Here is an 18,035-nt window from a genome sequence, read left to right on the forward strand (position 1 = left end):
TTGAATTTGCACGATCCGCGACACACGATCATTTCAATGCTTCTTCGGCAAATTTAGTTATTATTTTACCGTCGTCGAGGCTACGCCGGAAGCCAAATAGGCGCTCATAATGATAATGATCGGTTCGCCTTCTAAATTGCAATTCGTATAATACTTATATAATGTATATGCGTAAACACAAATTACAATTTCACAGAGAGAAATGTAAATTTTATCATCAGATAGGATTCCGAATCCCCGAGAATTTGAAACTTGAAATCGACGTTGTCCGATTTGCGGTTTCAAGATTCACCGTCAAAATAAAACGAGTTATACGCGAATTCTAAACCCTCCTCGTATGAAAATAAAAAACAAAAGAAAAAATGCTGCATCCCTGCGTACGAATACAATTTCCATTGCTTGAAAGTTCGTAGTAAAGTACGCGTTTCGTGAGGAACGAAGCGAGCAATAAGCAATAACGGGAATAAGAAGGGTTTGCAAAGTTGCAGAGAATATACGCGAGATAACAAACCTGTACAACATATACCTCACATTACACGCAGAGTAAGCAAAGAATTTTCTCCACCTATAGAGAGGGAGGGAAATAAATTCGATTTATCGTTATTTCGCGAGAGCTTTATGCTTATAATATATCCAGCTGCCCCGAGGAATGATAGACTTGAAAGTATTCTCAAAAATGAGCTTTCAACAGCTCGTCGTGCTTTCAGCCTGGCGAAAATCGTACGAAAATCATACAGTTCCGATCACCTTGTTCAGCGAATCACTTCGCAAAAGTTTTCGGCCGCAGAGAAACATCGTTCAATCGTAAACCCGCGATGAGAGAATTTCGCATCGCATTTCGCAGGATCGTGATAAAAAAATTCTGATTTTCAAAATTTCTCCTTCGTCGTTCGTCTTTTTCCGTCACTTCCGTTTCTTTTTCTCGCCGTATTTCCTTCTTCCCCTTTTACTGTCCTTTCGTTAACCCCCGATCAAAAGCCAGGGCAGAATAACCGTGACGCAAATAGCGGCGACACAGCTCGCGCACATCGCCAATGGGCTTGCAGCCGGTTCCGCAGATTCGTTGCCCTCAATAATCAGCTCCTCGTCCCGTTCGAATTCGCGGATTTCAACGTCGCACCTGAACCTAACTCGACCCGATCTCAGGTGAGTGCTGTCCCTGCGTAGAAAAAGAGAAGAACCCTTTCTGTCCAACTTCCAGCCCGGTTCCTGAAGCAGCATTCTGCTAATCATCCTTGGAAACGGTTGTAAATTACCTTTTCTCGTTCGGCTTATCAAATATTTCCTCAAAGCTTACAGTCTCAGCCTTTCGAGATAAGATTTTCCGTAAGTTGTTCAAATTTTTTTTTATCTTTCGCTTTTCTATTCCCTGTTCCCTCGTCTTGTTCTTCTTCTTCTTCTTGTTCTTCTTCTTCTTCTTCTTTTGATATATTCTTATCGAAGTCAGGGAGTTGAAAAGAGATCTCCTCGACCACGGTGAAGAGGGGGAGAAATTTTTTCTCAGTATACAATGGACAAGTCAGTCTTCATAAATGACTGATAATTACAAGGTTCAAACTTTCTTTTTTCATATAATATGACGCTCGTTCCTCCTATCGTCTCTTTTTCTTCTTCTTCGTCTTTCTTTATCTCGGTTATAGGCGATACGGCGCTGCCTGAAAAATAAAACATATCACACTGTCAGATTTAGAACGTATTTACCGAAACTATACTATAATAATAAGATGATTCTTTACCCATGAGATAACTTTTGTAACATTACAACAGCGTTTACATGTTCAACCAGACTGAGAATCAAGCACGTTTTTCATCGGTTCGAATAAGGAAATCGTTTCGTGCGTTGAAAAGAGAAGAGAAAAAAAAAAGGAAAGGAAATCTCAAAGTACAGGTTCACAAACGTCAAAGAGTAATTAGCATACGACAAATAAAGTGGCAGCAGATTCGCACGCTGAGTAATACAAAATATATAACGTATAATAAAAAACTCCGGGGTTAAAGATTACACGGCGATAACGGGTCGAAGCTCATTTTAATACATGTATTATACACGCGTGTACACAATCGCATCGGGAATTGACGCGTACAGGCGTAACGTAGATATTGATGCTGAGAAACATTCAATTCACCGACCCGATTACACGACCTTTCAACTCTGCGGCAGCAGCGGCGGCAGCGGAATATTGTATACATTTATAACAACAATATGGAGTAGAATAAAATAAACAAGCATCGTCGATCAGCGTCAGCACGAGAGAGAATCCATCTTCGGTATTTGCCAAGGGAGAATTAGGAGTTAGAAATGACGGGGATCGAGCGATTTTGCTTTCCGTTCACCTTTCGTCAATTTTGTAAAATCAATCTACACTGCGGTGGCTCGGTTACAACTTGTATTAAAATAGAATATCCCCACCCTGCGAGTGCATTTTCTCCTTCGACTGTTTCAACTTTGATTAGTTATAGGTTGAGGTAGGTTATTACACGAAAAAATAAGCGAAAGTGATAAGTGCGTCGAGTTAAATAATTGATAAGTATGGATATACTTCTCATCTTATTTTATAGCTTTTTTTTTTTTTTGCTACATACAACGTATCCGCGCATATATTCCTGATGCGAAAATGTGCGCGAACGGCGGTAAAAATTTGGTGAAACCGAACTACTTGGATGACTCGCGTTATTGTCTCTAACGCCATTCGTTAAGCACAGGAATTCGAATAACGCGAAGTCTAAAGGTAAAAAAGTTTCGGAATACGTAGCAAAGTTCGTTTGGCGACGTTGTCGATTTTTGCGGTTGCTTCTTACGTTGTATTTATTTTATTTTAATTTTCTGTTACTGCCGGCTTGACGTTCGTTTTACCGCAGCTGTTACATATATACCTGCAACGTACACGACGTGCAGCAGAGTCGAATCTTCGTTATAAAAACGAAGGTGCAAAACCTTGTGGAAAAGTACTCGCTGTACGTAAAACGTCGTGATCATTAGAATTTCAAATTGGCAACGTATGTTCGTTACGGAGCCGGATGGCCGCGGGCGCCCGCATAATGATATCTCGTGCGAAATAAAACGAACGAACGATTCCCGTACAATTCCATCGGACGATAATGGAAATTGGAGGGAATTAGAGTGAAGAATGAAGAAAACGCGTGGTTAATTTTTTAATAATAAAAAATCGCCGGGATGAAATATTTTTATTGCATATTCGTGTCTTTTTTTGTTCAATTCGCCTCGCAACGCGTGGTAATTACACGTGACACGTATTAACATGTGCGAGGAGAAAAATCATCTTCGGAACCCAATAAAAAGTGGAAAATAATATGTATACAACGAAGTTGTGCATATATTACAAAGAATAATCTCCGTGCATTGTCGGAGGGTTCGTGACGAATAAACAAAAGTAGGTAATACTTGTTTATCATCGCGCAGCTCAAGCCGAGCCATCATTTTTCAGTGCACAGTTTATTATTTGTGTATAACATTGTACATATTGTAATCAAAAATACTACACTCAACTTTTGCCTCGAGAAAGGTTGTGAAAATGACGAAGCGAGAATAGAAATGACAATACGCAGAAATACACGGATAGAAGAAAAAAAACGACAACAATTTTACTAATTTTTGGAAAAAAAACATACATACGTCACCTATATTTTTTACTAGAAAATTTAGCAGATTTGAATATGCACACGGTGACTTTCAGGGTTTCTAGGGACAGATTCTACATTTTACGAAATATATTTTAGCAAAAAACTTGACAATTTTCCCACTTTTTCTTCAGATTTGATTAGATATCTGCTCTTTTATTCTCTCCGTCTAACTTTAATGCAACTGTATTATACGTTGTACGAGGAAAAACGATAGGAATAAAAAAGAAGATTGCAACAACGACGTTATACCGAAACGGAATCGATAAAACGACACCTGAATGTATCCCTAGGCGGAATAATTATCAACCTCTTTCCATGTGCGTTTTGTTACATGTATTGTATGATACTTTCACCTGTACTTTCGCAACCTTGAAAATATAGGAAACGTTAATTTAGCAACGCTGATGCGTCGTTGAATTAATTGTAACGTACACTTGATACAGAAGACGAATCGCACCTATCGTGATTTTATCAATTCCATATTTTTCGTCACTTGTACCCTTTTCACACTAACCCCCTCAATTCTCTCACGGAGAGTAATTTTCCACGTGAGGAAGAAAATACAAAATTTCCAGGACACATAGCCGAATTCGTACGAGCAGCAAACGAATAACAAAGGCGGAAAAATTAATATAATTTAATTAGAATAATATTATCAATCAATGATCGAACATTGAATTCTAAAGACGATAAACTTTAGTCGTCTGTGGTATAAAAAAAAAAAAATTATTAATTTACACACAACGAAAATATATATTTCTATTCCGTCGCAGGATAAAAAAATTATCGTATCTCGAATGAATTGTTATAAGAATTTACATCTTGAAAAAGTATATCGCCGGTGTGTATAAATTTTCCCCGAGGGTTAAAGATGCGGGTTCAACGCTTGGCAGGCTCGAATTATTATTTAAATCAGAGAAGGAATTTAAATTTCAAACGATATTCAACGTGAAATTATATTACACGTCTAGAGCCCCGGCGTAGGCATTATTTCGAGGAGTGAATTGTACGATCCGCGTAGACTGTCGAGACTCTCCTCAAATACTCTGCGGGAACTTGTAAAAAAGACTCCCCGTTCAACCGACGAAGTGACAAAATTCAAAAGTTATGCAATAAACACAACAATCATCGCGTCACGTTTTTAATGAAAAAAGTAACCGTCGCGTTGACATTATTCGGTAAATCAATATTTCCACCAACCGCGTGTACGTTCAACTGTAAACTGCAGCGCGTATTAACATTTGTTTATTCGCGTTCACCGCGTAACGCGAAACGATCCAACCTAGTCGAGAAAAAGGACTTACAGACTTGAATTGCCTGTAGCGGGCGGCGTGGAAGCTTGCAGAGTTCTGTTTTCGGACTGAAGAATTTAATTAAAGAGCTTAAACGTTCACCGTCTGTCTACAACGGACTAGGAAAATATTCGAATATGAAACTCGGCTCTCTCACCTGCGACGTAAAGCTTTGAGCTTTACGGAGGGTGAGGTATAATACATACATACACGGGTTATATAATTCGTCCTCGTTGAAAGGAAATAGCTCGCGATTAAATCGGTAAATAAATGAAGGAACGAAATTTCGCGTCGTAACGTTTTTCATCCTCGATTTTAAAATATGTTTCACGCATATAAATTGCAATTGTATGTTTAATACATCTAATACGGTATAATTCGCGACGACATTAAGAGAAACTGTTAGAAAAGAAAGTCGATTACGTACCTACGAATATTGTAAAGGCTTCGAAGAAATTTTTACCCATTTAACAGTGAAAAAGTAAAATTCGAAGATTTTATTCTCAGTACACGAATTACTGAATACATGTATATGTACTTCTATCGCATGAATGTGCATATGTATGCATGTGTATTGTGTATAGGGCGCGATGTGGCAAAACGAGATAGGATTGTCTCAAAAAGAGCTCAATAGAGAGCCGAGTGAATTGGATCTTGCAGATGCAGAGGAGAGGAAGAGAGGAAACGAGGGAGGTGGGAAGGAAGGAGGGAAAGCAGAAGTGGAGACGCGAATTTGAGTAGCTTCGAGGGAGGATTGACTGCAGCCTTGCTTTCCCGGATTTTTCCACCTTTAAATACGAACAACTCAGATATATTTATATATTATTATTATTTATGTAATAAGAAAAATTTTTCACTCTCTTTTTCTAAACTCACAATTATATTTATAAAGGTATATATGACAAGAATATCGTCAAATTTTTGCTAGATTTTTCTTCACTTTCAATTTTGTTTTTCTTCTTCTTTCTCACCTAGCTATACGATATATATATATATATTTATTTATATATATTTATACATAAATGTAACGCAATTAGACACACAAGCCCGACACGCAGATCTCAATAAACATTGTCGTATAAACGGTATCATTATCCTTTGCTGAATAATAATCCAATATACTCCTGCTGTACGATTATAACAATCTGATCGATAACAATGTGAGCATTATGACGTCACGCTAATTCAACTGTCTATATATCTTTGTTAATGAACGTGGAGATGAAAAAAGAAAAAAATTCTTGTCGATTAATCTTCGACGTTTTACCCGACGCACTTAATGGATTCTTTGATTCAACGACCCAATTGACAAAACACAGTTTACAGAATACGCATGTAATTTATGTTAAATTCTATACGGCAGTGGTATTTTTCACATAATTTTCATTATCGTCGATTACCGTTACAGTTGTGTTGTACCGCCAGCACCGTTACAAACGTATGTACGCACTAAACCTGTACATTATTACATCTATAGACGGTGCACGGTCTGTAATTATTGAGGTTAAGTGGTCTAAGATCGATCCATAAGGCCACTTAAACGCTAGACTCTGTACGTATCACGCGAGATATAGGTTCACATGACGTCGGGAGAGATGGAATCTGTCGCGAAAAAGACGAAAAGATGAGAGAGAAATGAAAATGAAAACTATTGATGAAAAATTGCTTCGTCGATAAATTATAAATAATAGAAATCGTGGACAGATCCGGTTAACTTGTGACTGACGATAAGGAATCAACGAGAAAGTAAAGATACGTTTACTCCGAATGGACGTATAATCGAGATAAAGAGAACAATAAAATTAATTCATAAAATACACGCGTTACTTTTTTTTCTTTTTTTTTTTTTTTAACTAGGCACGAATATAGGATCGAAAAATAGATCTCGTTACGATTACGATACGATGAAAAATGTTTTTTACCCCTTCTATTCGTATAATATATTGTGACGTTTTAAGACGTTGCAAAATAAATATGGATTCGCGAGCTTGTTTAGTGAGTCAATTAAAGACGCAAATAAAATGTTATGGAAAAGCTTTAATAGCAGAGAACGTGTTTCTAGTTTAATGTCTGAAACAAGACTGTTTTTACAATAACGTTGGTTGACGCAGCAACCTTATTCTTTTCAAAGACATAAGAGGTTTATAAACTTATTTTATCTATGATGACTACTAAATCATTGAAAAGCGGGTAAGGCGGGTGATTTCACCCTTTGTAACAATATTATAAATCCATACACGAATAGGCATAAGGTGTGGGAAAAATATGACGCGCGTAGGTATACGTCAATATCTCTGCATATTGTAAATTAGAAAAATATACTTGTATATATATATGTATGTATGTATAAATCTGCGAGGAGTTTCGTAGAGGAAGACGATCGTTTTTATAACGTCGCTCGTCGAGATATTGAAAAACCATTAGAGTAACGAGACGGAATATTCCGTTAGCTGAGTATATAAAATACGCGTACATACCTTCGTACATCTTTGGGTTGGCGGTAGAGAGTATAAACGAAACTTACGATCACGCGTACGAGGAATGTTGCGAAACGTTGTTGCAGCAATAGCGAGTAGGTGAAAATTGATTTGGCCCTGAAAGGAACATCTTATCGTGTGGAATTTCGAATTAAACTTGACCCTGACCAAGGAATTATTATTCCTTATCACCTTATTATATTATTATACACGCTAGGAGATAGCGTTAGGTGAGTAAACACGTGTCGATACGTAGTACGTAAGTAAACCTGGTTCAAGCACGTTCGTAGATTATAATTCTTTCGGGAACGAATGTAAGAATAATGCGGAATAACCGACGAAATTGAATAAAAAAAACTTACTGCAAATATACCTGAATTATACACAATATTACGATCTGTATAGACAAATGCAGTTTACAATTTACAAGTAATAAGTATAAGATTGACGATGTGAAGCTAAGGTTAACTATTAGAAATTTTTTCATTCCTATGCTAAATTTCTGCAACAATATAAGCATATGGTATGATAAATAAAAAAAAAAAAATGTGTTATCCTTGACTCTTATACGACGCACTATCTCTCTCTATATGTAGAGTGTACATGTATAGGTTTGCATTAGTTTTGCGCTTTGTTCCGAGATCACGTGTATAACAGCTGTTTAATTGTTAAACATGAAATGCGAAGCGAGCAATGCTGCAAAGTGCAAGAGAGAGAGAAAAAAAAAGAAAGATTAAACAAACGAATGAAACGATATAAAATCTGGCAATACTCTCGACATCCGTTACGTACTGTTACACAAAATGAGTTACGTTCAAATGACCGGAAATAACCGTTCGACGAACGAAAGTTTAAACCGCGTAATCTGACGATTAATAAATCGATCTTACGATGATAAATGCGCAATTACTCGATGTGTTGTAAATATAAGTTACGTGTAACTACGGTGGGGGGGCAACACACCTTGTGTCATCGATTTGCGGAATAAATAATCGCTCGATCACTTATTATCACTACGAGCACTAAATAACAATATTATAAAGCAGGTATGCAAAAACAGATCGGAGATTGAAATTGTCGCGCATCCATTCCTAAAAGATTTACACCCCGCACGTACGTATTAATGAAATTTCCAGACAATTAGGTCGTCGTTTTTTTTTTCAACGTTCTTTTTCTTTCTTTCTTTCTTTTTTTCTTAACGTATTGCTAATTGCGCGCTGAGTTTGCACGTGCAATAAAGATTGCGCGAGACAAATGAATGACGGTGTCCGACTTTTATAAAGTAATCAATCCGAACCGTGATTAACAGTGAATTGATTTATTTACATGCGATTGATGGATCGGGGTGTTTAAAAGCCTCGTAACGCAAACGAGAAGATTTTTAAGAGTCACAACCGCGTTCGAGTTGTCAGGAAAAACGAATTTCTCTTTAATTTTTCATAATATCAATTTTAACAGCCAACATCGCGTGACTCGATTTATACATATTATACATAACATATTATAATAAGATACGAAAATTTGTTAAAATCATAAATTATACTTCTTTCCCGTATTGTGTATTGTATAAGATATATACGAACGAACTTACTGTAAATAGGTATCGAAGTTGAGAGAGAGAGAGAGAGAGAGAAAATCCTAAAATTTGAAAATAGCCACAATAACGATAGAAGAAAATACGAGTAATTAATAAGCGAATAAATGAGGAGGTGCTAACGAAACAAGAAACCATGAGCAAAACGCCAACAGCTATACGATCGATTTTAATCAGCCTAAGAACCATCCTACGCTTGCAAAAGCAAAGGTGTATAATATACCTATGTCGCACGTAACGCGTATGTGTAAGTGTACTTTTTGAAAATGAGCCTCCGTCACGCGAATCGTGAGGGAAATAATTTATGAATGTCGGTACTGAACGGCGTAGTGTGTAATACGAAGAAAAGTAAAGCAGAATCGAGTAACAGAAAAAACTAGCCCCCACCCTTGACAGGTAAGAAAAAAAATAATAAAATGAGGCAGCAAGTAATTTAGTAATTTAAAGAGTGGAACTTGGTCGACAAAAATCGATGTTTTTATTTTTTTTGCATTTGTCAAAAATCGCGCAACTATTGCTCCGAAATTGTGGATCGTGCGACAAAAAAGTTACAGAATTATTTTGTACAGATTTTTATCACCTTCAATTTCATACCGAACTATTTTGGCCGTACGATTATGAGAAAACGAGATATTGGCGGAAGAACAAATTTTTGTACTTTTACGTCGTCGCCGCAAATCGTTCCTGACCTTGCTAACGGCACCCCGATAAACCATTTAAAACGACAAAACCTTTACCAAAATTTTTTTAACAATTTTTATTGATTTTATCGCCCTGCCGCGTATTTATTTCTTTAAGGTCATGTGGTATTCCTACCTTTACCGACCGAGTAAACTCACCCTTTTTCTTCCTATGTCAAACAAACGAACGAACTGAAAGGGTCGACATTTCGACGGTGCGTCACTTTTTCCTAACTAAACTCAAGAGCGAGATGCATCGCGGAAATTTGAACCCCTTCCGTTAGTTTGTTTATTTAATGTAGGAAGAAAAAGGGCGAGTTTGCGGGGTCGGTAAAGGGATAGGAGTACTAGATGACCTTACAGTTATACAGGTAAATCGAACGTAATTCCCGATTGATTTATGCGCTACGTATATCGTTTCATTGGCGCATACGATGCATCAGCGACGTGTTGCACTTTGTACCTTATCTTGTGCGTACTTTCATAAATGCACCGTTTATCCGGACTCTGAACTTACGGCGACGCAAATCATGTGGAGTATTTTTTTTTAATGAAATATTTTGCGGTTGGATATTTAGGTACCCACGTGAATACAGAAAACGACAAAATTCATGCGGAAGGAGCCGGAAAAAAAAATGCAAACCGTTTTACGTCTTGAAATTAACACGAAATTATCGTTATTGTTGTTACTCTCACGTGTTGAACCGCAGGTTCTTCTAATTCAATAAGAACATGCGGACAAACATGTTACACACGGAATTTGACGTGCGTTCAACGATAATTAATGTGAGATATATTTTAACACCGCGTTGACAAAGAACAATCCTTCGTGACTGTTCATTCGCACGCGGATCGATGCTTCGAGTTTCTTATTACGTACGCAGAGGATTGATCGAGATGCGCAACAGCTGCTGCTTGAACACGAGGCTTAATAATACAATCGACGATGCCGGGTCGATTCTACCCACGTGTTTTGCGAACTGATTTACTCCCTGACACCACGTGCCAACGATATACGTATAATAATAGACAAATCTCTTGCAACAGATATTTTTTACACCGCGGGTTATCATTTCTTTACATTAATTTATTTTAAACGAATAGAAAAGCTTTGCCCACACGCCGAGATCTCAGAGTTTGATGAAAAGTTTGACTTTGAATTATTTTCAATATTATATTAATACCTAAAAGACATTACGAAAATCGCATGGTAGGGTACAGGCAGGACTGAATTTATGCGAGAAAATCCGACCTAATACTCGACAGGATGTTGAGTCAGCGAGTTTCGAGAGCTTGCGGAGAGTTCAAAGTTTGAAACGATGAATAAAATAAGGAGATAAAGACAAAGAAAACGACCGTGAAACGTTTGTGGGTGAAAAAATAAATCGTGCACGAAACGTTGGACCCGGTTTCAAAAAAAACTTGAATTTCGGTTCAGCTTCGCTTTCCGCGGAAAAGATGTAACGTGCGAATCAATAAAAGCAACAGCGTGAGAGAATATCAATGTCAAAAAACTCGCTGCAAAACTGGAAAAAAAAAATAAAAACAAAAGGCGTTCTTATATACAGTAACCAACGCGCGGAGAAATTCGATCCGAAAGGAGAAGGCGGGAGCAAAAATTCGCGTTTCGATTTCAATAAACATCCTATCCCGGTGAGCGTTGATTGAATGAGAAAAATAATGGAAGAGGAACGGGAGTACAAGGACGAAGAAAAAAAAAACAAAACGAGGATCTAGAATAAGATATCGATACCAAAATCCGCAAACATCGAAAACCGATACTGTTTCAACGGTTCAACTTCAAGGGACGATCACGATAATATTACAGTTACCCTGCCATTTTGTCTTTTTCTTTTCTTTCTTTGTTTCAAATTTTGTAGAAGTTGATTCGATTTCCTTGCAAAAATATACTCACTGAAATTAACAACGTTACAACACTAACGTGTCGATTGTCGCGTGGGCGGCAGAACGGAGATCACAACAAAGATCACTGAGTCGACGAGCGCTGACATGCGAATCCTTATCCTTATCTTTATCCTTATCCTTATCCTCTTCCTCCCCAGTACGAACTTGACGAAGTAAAACGAAGACGAAGCTAGTCGGGAACCGAATCGAACCGAAACGAAGCGTCGCGGTGCGCGTTCAGCGTGCCAATGATGGGATTCTAGGACGAACCGACAAATGCGTACTCCCCTCCCCTCTCCGCCCCAAAACCCCTCCCGCCCTCATCCTCCTCCTCCTCCTTTACCCCCCACCCCAGCCTTTGATCCGTTGACGTCGGCGTCGCGACGATAAAATTTGACGCGCCCACGCTGTGATTGACCGGTTTCTCTTCGGGCCGAGATGCGATTAGGCCAAAGACGGTTTGCGCGGCCACGCGAACGGCTGCTTTCAGAGACGAGCCTCTTTTTTATTCCTTCAACACGTAAATACAGATATAAACGTTCGGGAAACTCGTGCCGCTGAATTTATCGGCTGCGAAGATAATATTGCGTACAGTATTGATGCGAGAATGCAGAAAAGTGGGAAAATAATTACGAACGAACAAAACTAGCTGCGCGATTAAAGAAAAATTGTTGATATCCGGTTTCTTTTTCTTTTTTTTTTTTTTAATTTCTCAATTTTTAATTTTTTTTTATTTCACTATTGTCGAAACTGCACACGCATCGAATTTTCTGTACCGTAATGTAACATTGAAATAGTGTAAGCAGCCGGCGAGGCAATTGATATTTTTTTTTTTCTTTCTTATCTCTACTTGTAACAAAAGTTTTCTTCTGTTAATAGATCAGCATTATTTACCGTATGTGTATAATACGAAGACGTTTTCCGTTGCTGGCATTGTATTACACGATTTGCACGTAAGTGAAACGTGCATTTTTTTGCTGCTGGCTGGACAAACTCGACTTGCCGCGTCTGCAGAGCGTGGAACTTTTTTTTTTCTTTTTTTTTTTCCTATCGCAACGAGACTTTTTATTCATCGAGTCTCGTGATTCATCGGATGCAAATTATGCAATTTAATTGCTAGTCAGAAATGGTACGAATACACAGTATATATATGCGTATGTATATACATGCATATTTACATAGAGAAATAGAGAAAATAGAAAAGAATATAAGGAAAATTTTTATTTTTTTTAATTTTGAAACACCCTAATAGTTTAAAATTTGAGCTCTTAATATTAACATTAAGATGTCGCGAATCCCACTTTCCTACTTTCCATAAGAATAACACGAGAAAAATGGTCTTTGCTCCTTCGGATTTTTATAACTAGCTAACGAGGCGTCGTACAGGAAATTCACAGACGTATTTTTGCAGGGAATTGAACGCTCTACAAAAAATGGTCTTTCATCATTTTATGATAAGAATACTTTTTCAAAACTTATTTAAAGTAAAAAATTATTCAAGGACTACCTGTATATATGTATATATATATATATACATATATATATGTTTATACACACTTTGTTCTTTATACTTATGTATAACCACGATCATCGCATTATATTGGGAATAAATCAAGGCCGCGATCAATCAGCGTCCGTATATTTACAGGTTTGTGCAGACTTTTATTGCTAACAGCGGTGGCTGAAACTTGACTCTCCGCAGTTTTTTCCTTTTTCTTCCCCCGTCTCAGCTGTGATTGCTCAGCGTTTTTGCGTTGTACGTCTGGAGGTAAGGAAAGATGCGAGGATTCGCGATATTTAGCAATACGATGCATAATCAAGGTATTAATACATATGCCTCATCGATTTCTTTGAGTTCATTTTTTTAATTTTTTAATTTACATATTCTTATACTTCTCCCCAGAAATCAGAAACGACATCGTTAGCATCTGCAGTAATTTTTCTTACGCGACATTGAACAAGAATTTGTTAATATATGAGCACGAAAAAATAAAAAATACAATTGAAAGGATGATGAAAAAAAAATATCATCAACCCGTTCGTTGTACAAAAATGTAAAGATTTTGAAACGAAACTTTGTACGCCGGTTGATCAACTATCCGCAAGGTATTGGACGCAGGTACCTTTACAACGTACCTTACCGTTAAGGGAAAGAATTTCTCTACAAATAAAAAAAGTAAAGGCAAGAAATTCTTCGGGCGACTCTCTAGAGTGGTCAGTAATCGCTGTAAGAGTCACTGTGTAAGTGAAATGCACGAGCCAACGAGTCCGTATGAGTAAAGGACGGAAAAGTAAGCTACAAAATGTAACGCGTACAACGTACACGCAGAAACGGACGATGGAAAATCTCGAAAGCAAAGGCGACCGAGACCCGATATACCGAGTGATTCATCTTGGAATTTTTGATTACACGCATTACGCAATCGTACGGATAATCCATATTCTTAGAGTAACGTTGCACGCGATACGTTTATTTATTTATTAAATTTTTTCCGTTTCCCAAAAATGAAATCGTTTCCAACGTCTGTACTGCAATAGGCGCATTTTCACGATCAGAAATATGTTCGATTCTGCAGCGTAATTTTCGTGTTCTTTTCAATGAAATTTTCTTAAAATGGTATTTCATGTTATATATACTCTTGAGATAATACGCGATTATAACCTATCAGTTTCACATAAACTACAATTTCCTCTCATTATACTCATATATATGCGTGTATGTATAAATTAACCTTCCACGCGAACTATTATTTTTCTCCTGTAAATTAAACTCGATTGTTAGAAATGGCTTTGCCTGTGCGTTTGTGTGCGGTTGAATTAGACATAGGCGGATACGGTTAATCGATTCGACCATTTATTTTCGATAACAAAGTTGCGGCAGGAAGCGACGTTTCGGTATTATTACTCGAACCGCGTTTATAACGTAAAACGAACGTTCGAGAAAGTCAAATTTTCAACGGAATAACGCGATATTTTACAGCTCATTCGCTTCGTTGCATGTTTTTGCAGTATCGGACACGATTTTTTCATTGATACGAATAATATGTACAGTACATTCCGTTCGCTTTAAAAATATTGACTCAAAAAACATGTTTACGACATGTTTCAGAAATGAAGTTGTTTGTTTTTTTCTCAAAATTTTCGTTTTTCTCGCAATGTGAGAATAATTCCACAAGATGTACAGCGGTGATAGATTTGTCAGATAATTTTGCCCTCGTTTCGTATACTCGACAATTACTTGATACGCGTTATATCTCGAAAAAATCGTAGAGAACGACAAATTCAAGATTGTACACCGCAGTGGAGAAAAAAGCGAATGGGACAGGATAAAATAGCCTGCGGTAAAGTTCGAAACGTCGTCGACTTGCGGAATGAGAGTCTCGTTTGTCGTGAATGAGAAAAATTGAAAGGAATTTAGGGCTCCGTATATCTGTTATAATAACAATTATTATAATTATATCTCTCACGAACACCCGGCGGCTATTTCGTTGCTCTAAAATGGCGACGACTGCAGCAGAGGTTCTCTACGCATATGATATACAGAGTAAGTCGTTTATACAACTGTGCCGCACGAAACGTGTTTAATTCGTGTATTGAAATTCATTGGGTCAAGTAGCCCATTGTTGTAAGCTTCCCTCGGAAATATAACGGCTGTATCTTAATACCGTGCGGTTAAAGTCTTGAATCGAGTCAACGAGCTGTAATTTCGATTCGTTGTTATTTAACACGGTGAAAGAAAAATTGGAATTTCGATTTTTCTTTCTTAAACTTTTTAATCGATGAACGTTCTAACGATAAGAAAATAATGAAAATAGAAGTGACATTTTCGTTACAACAGCCGAATCGAGCTGCGTTACGCAATTTTTATCGTTATAATAATTAATAACAGCGATAAACGCGTTTGAATATTGTACGTAGGTATGTGTAAATGTACTGTAAACGACTAACTGCGTGGGGTGATTCTAGATAATACAGGAACAGGGATAGTAAAATTCCTGTCACCAGTAAGATAGGAATATTAAACGGAATAATGTTTACTTTACATTGGTCAAATGTCTCGGCTGATAATATTTTATTCTTATCAAATTCAAACAAATTCTTTATCTTTCGATTCGTACTGCCTCCGCTGTTTTCTACGCCTAAGTATACCTAGTAGACATATATGTATTAAAGTTGTTGCGAGTTTGTTCCGTCAATTTTATGTACACTGTAAACGAATGTTGAATAAACTGAAAAGATTTGCCGACAGCAAATATGATTCGAGAAAATTTTTTCCAATGCTTGCACGGGTCTTTTGCAGATAAGCGCCGTTGTAACTAGATTAACGTAAGTAGCGTGAAAACATTACGCACGCGTATTGTTGCCTGGATCGTTTCGCCGTTTCACAAAACAATTCGATAAGAAAACAAAAAAAAAAAAGAAGCAAATATTAAGACGAACTGAAATCGTCTCGGTATCAATGTAGGACCAAAGTAAAAACAAAAAACAAAGACGAGGTTGATGTTTACAGCGGATGTGGCACATTACGTCACATAATGTGTTAGTATAATTATACACAGAGATGAAAAATGTTATTTCGTGTATTAAAAGAAGAGAGGTTAAACTGACGAGTGAATTGATTGATTGATCTCGCGTATTAATAAAGGTGTATTTACCGCTAACGCGTAAAACTTTCAAATAATTTACTATCAGCGAATATCGCGTACCTAACCATAAAACTTTACGTATGCACATAATATTGAAATAAAATTTTCCAGTGAAAATTTACCCACTTGAGTTGTAACGGAGCGGTTTTCTGTCTTAATTTTTCTTCGTGTCCGCGAGTTTTGAAACGACGTACATATATGTAACAAAGGCCACTATTTCCTGCGTACGTTACCGTCAAGGTCGATCCGATCGATCGATTATACATGTATCTATGGCATGTAATATGTATTACGTACCGGTGTCTTATCATATCTATACAGCAGTTGCATAGTAAAGAAAATTTATCGTACAATTTCTTTTTTTTTTTTTTGTTATTCTTTACCTTGACCCGTTTTGAGGGAGAATTGAATTTAAATCTTGAGGTAAAAAAGAAATTCTTTCCAAATCGTAGAAAAAAAAAATAAAAAATTAATCCCCGGTTGAACATAATACGCTTGTACAACGTATACAAAATCTCATAACCCCGAAATTAATAGTATGAATAATAATAATAATAACAACAGTAATTTCACTTACCTTTTTTCGTCAATCGTCATCAATGTGATGTACGATGATTCTTCAAAAGTAGAAAACTACACACATCGTCATTTTATCACGATATCCATTATAGCGAAACTGGTTGAATGGACAGAAAAAAGAAGAGAAAAAACGAAAGGAAGACAATTTTTCGAATCAAGTCGTGCGTGATAATCTCTGCGAGTATAAAAATTCTATTGTATACAAACCCGTGATTCAATCTTCTACTACTATATTTTATACTTACAATTTCGCATCAACGTTGAGGAGAATTTGAACATTAATAGAATTATTGACAATCCATGTTCACAGTATGATTCCGATTTTTTGGTTCGATTGTTCGCGAAAATGTTAGATTATGATAATTGTAGAGACAATTGTGCACCAATTTTAGAAAGAGAAACAACAGACGATAACTGGCAGCGAAAAAAAAAACAAACGCGAAAGAATAGCGAGCGCTATCTGGTGGTGAAAATGTTCAAGCTGAGAAATAAGCGAGTGGATAACGAAGAGACCGATTAATATACCGACGGTGTCAGGTCGGTAACACAAGAGTCGAAGACAACTTATAATGATAAAACAGATCCCAACGTAAGCCAACCGTTCGCGGCCGCGCGACGAAGGTCGAGATTCGAACGATAACCGCCCCTAATTGTTGATAATTAAAGTTAATTGAAGGTTACGAAAGGGCAAGTAAATATCTAACCCGCGTTCGTGATCCTCCTTATTCCCCCGATGTAACTGAAATATCGACCTGCAAAATGCGACTGCGATTCAAAATGTAAAACGTAAATTATTCCGCATCCAGATTAACAATCAAATGTAGTTACCGTTTTACTAACAATAAATAAATGCGAATAAAATATGAATTTTCCGTCGGCAGATACCGTAGCCTCTGACGATATGGCGACCGATTTACGACGATAATTATTTTGTTTACGAACAGCATCACTTCTTCAATGTGTATTACATGGATATAGATATAGATACGGATACAGATACAGATACAGATATAGCGTATCGTTTAATTGGTTGAGAAGATCTTCTGCAAAGCACGTTATATCGGTGTTGTTAAAGGTCTTCTCATCGCCGGCAATAACCTACGCATTGATGTTGGAAGGAATAATCGCTACATGCCGAACGGTTAACCGTGATCAAGAATATCTCGTTCAAATCGTTTAACAAAATAAATTGAAATACTTTCTCTGCAGAAGCATTTCTC

The 18,035-nt window shown here is 37.1% G+C and overlaps 1 protein-coding gene and 1 long non-coding RNA gene across 2 annotated transcripts in view; both read right to left on the minus strand.

The window, feature by feature from the left end:
- The window catches only part of LOC124309082 (sestrin-3), a 109,404-nt gene that overhangs the window by 82,775 nt on the left and 8,594 nt on the right, over positions 1 to 18,035 (minus strand). The gene's annotated exons all lie outside the window — the stretch shown is intronic.
- Positions 1,353 to 11,865, minus strand: LOC124309115 (uncharacterized). Its single transcript, XR_006909176.1, has 2 exons — positions 11,601 to 11,865; positions 1,353 to 1,655 (listed from the first exon to the last, which is right to left on the minus strand). It is a non-coding gene; the product is annotated as an uncharacterized LOC124309115 (long non-coding RNA).

Source organism: Neodiprion virginianus, chromosome 1 (genome assembly GCF_021901495.1).
Source record: "Neodiprion virginianus isolate iyNeoVirg1 chromosome 1, iyNeoVirg1.1, whole genome shotgun sequence".
Taxonomy (NCBI): domain Eukaryota; kingdom Metazoa; phylum Arthropoda; class Insecta; order Hymenoptera; family Diprionidae; genus Neodiprion; species Neodiprion virginianus.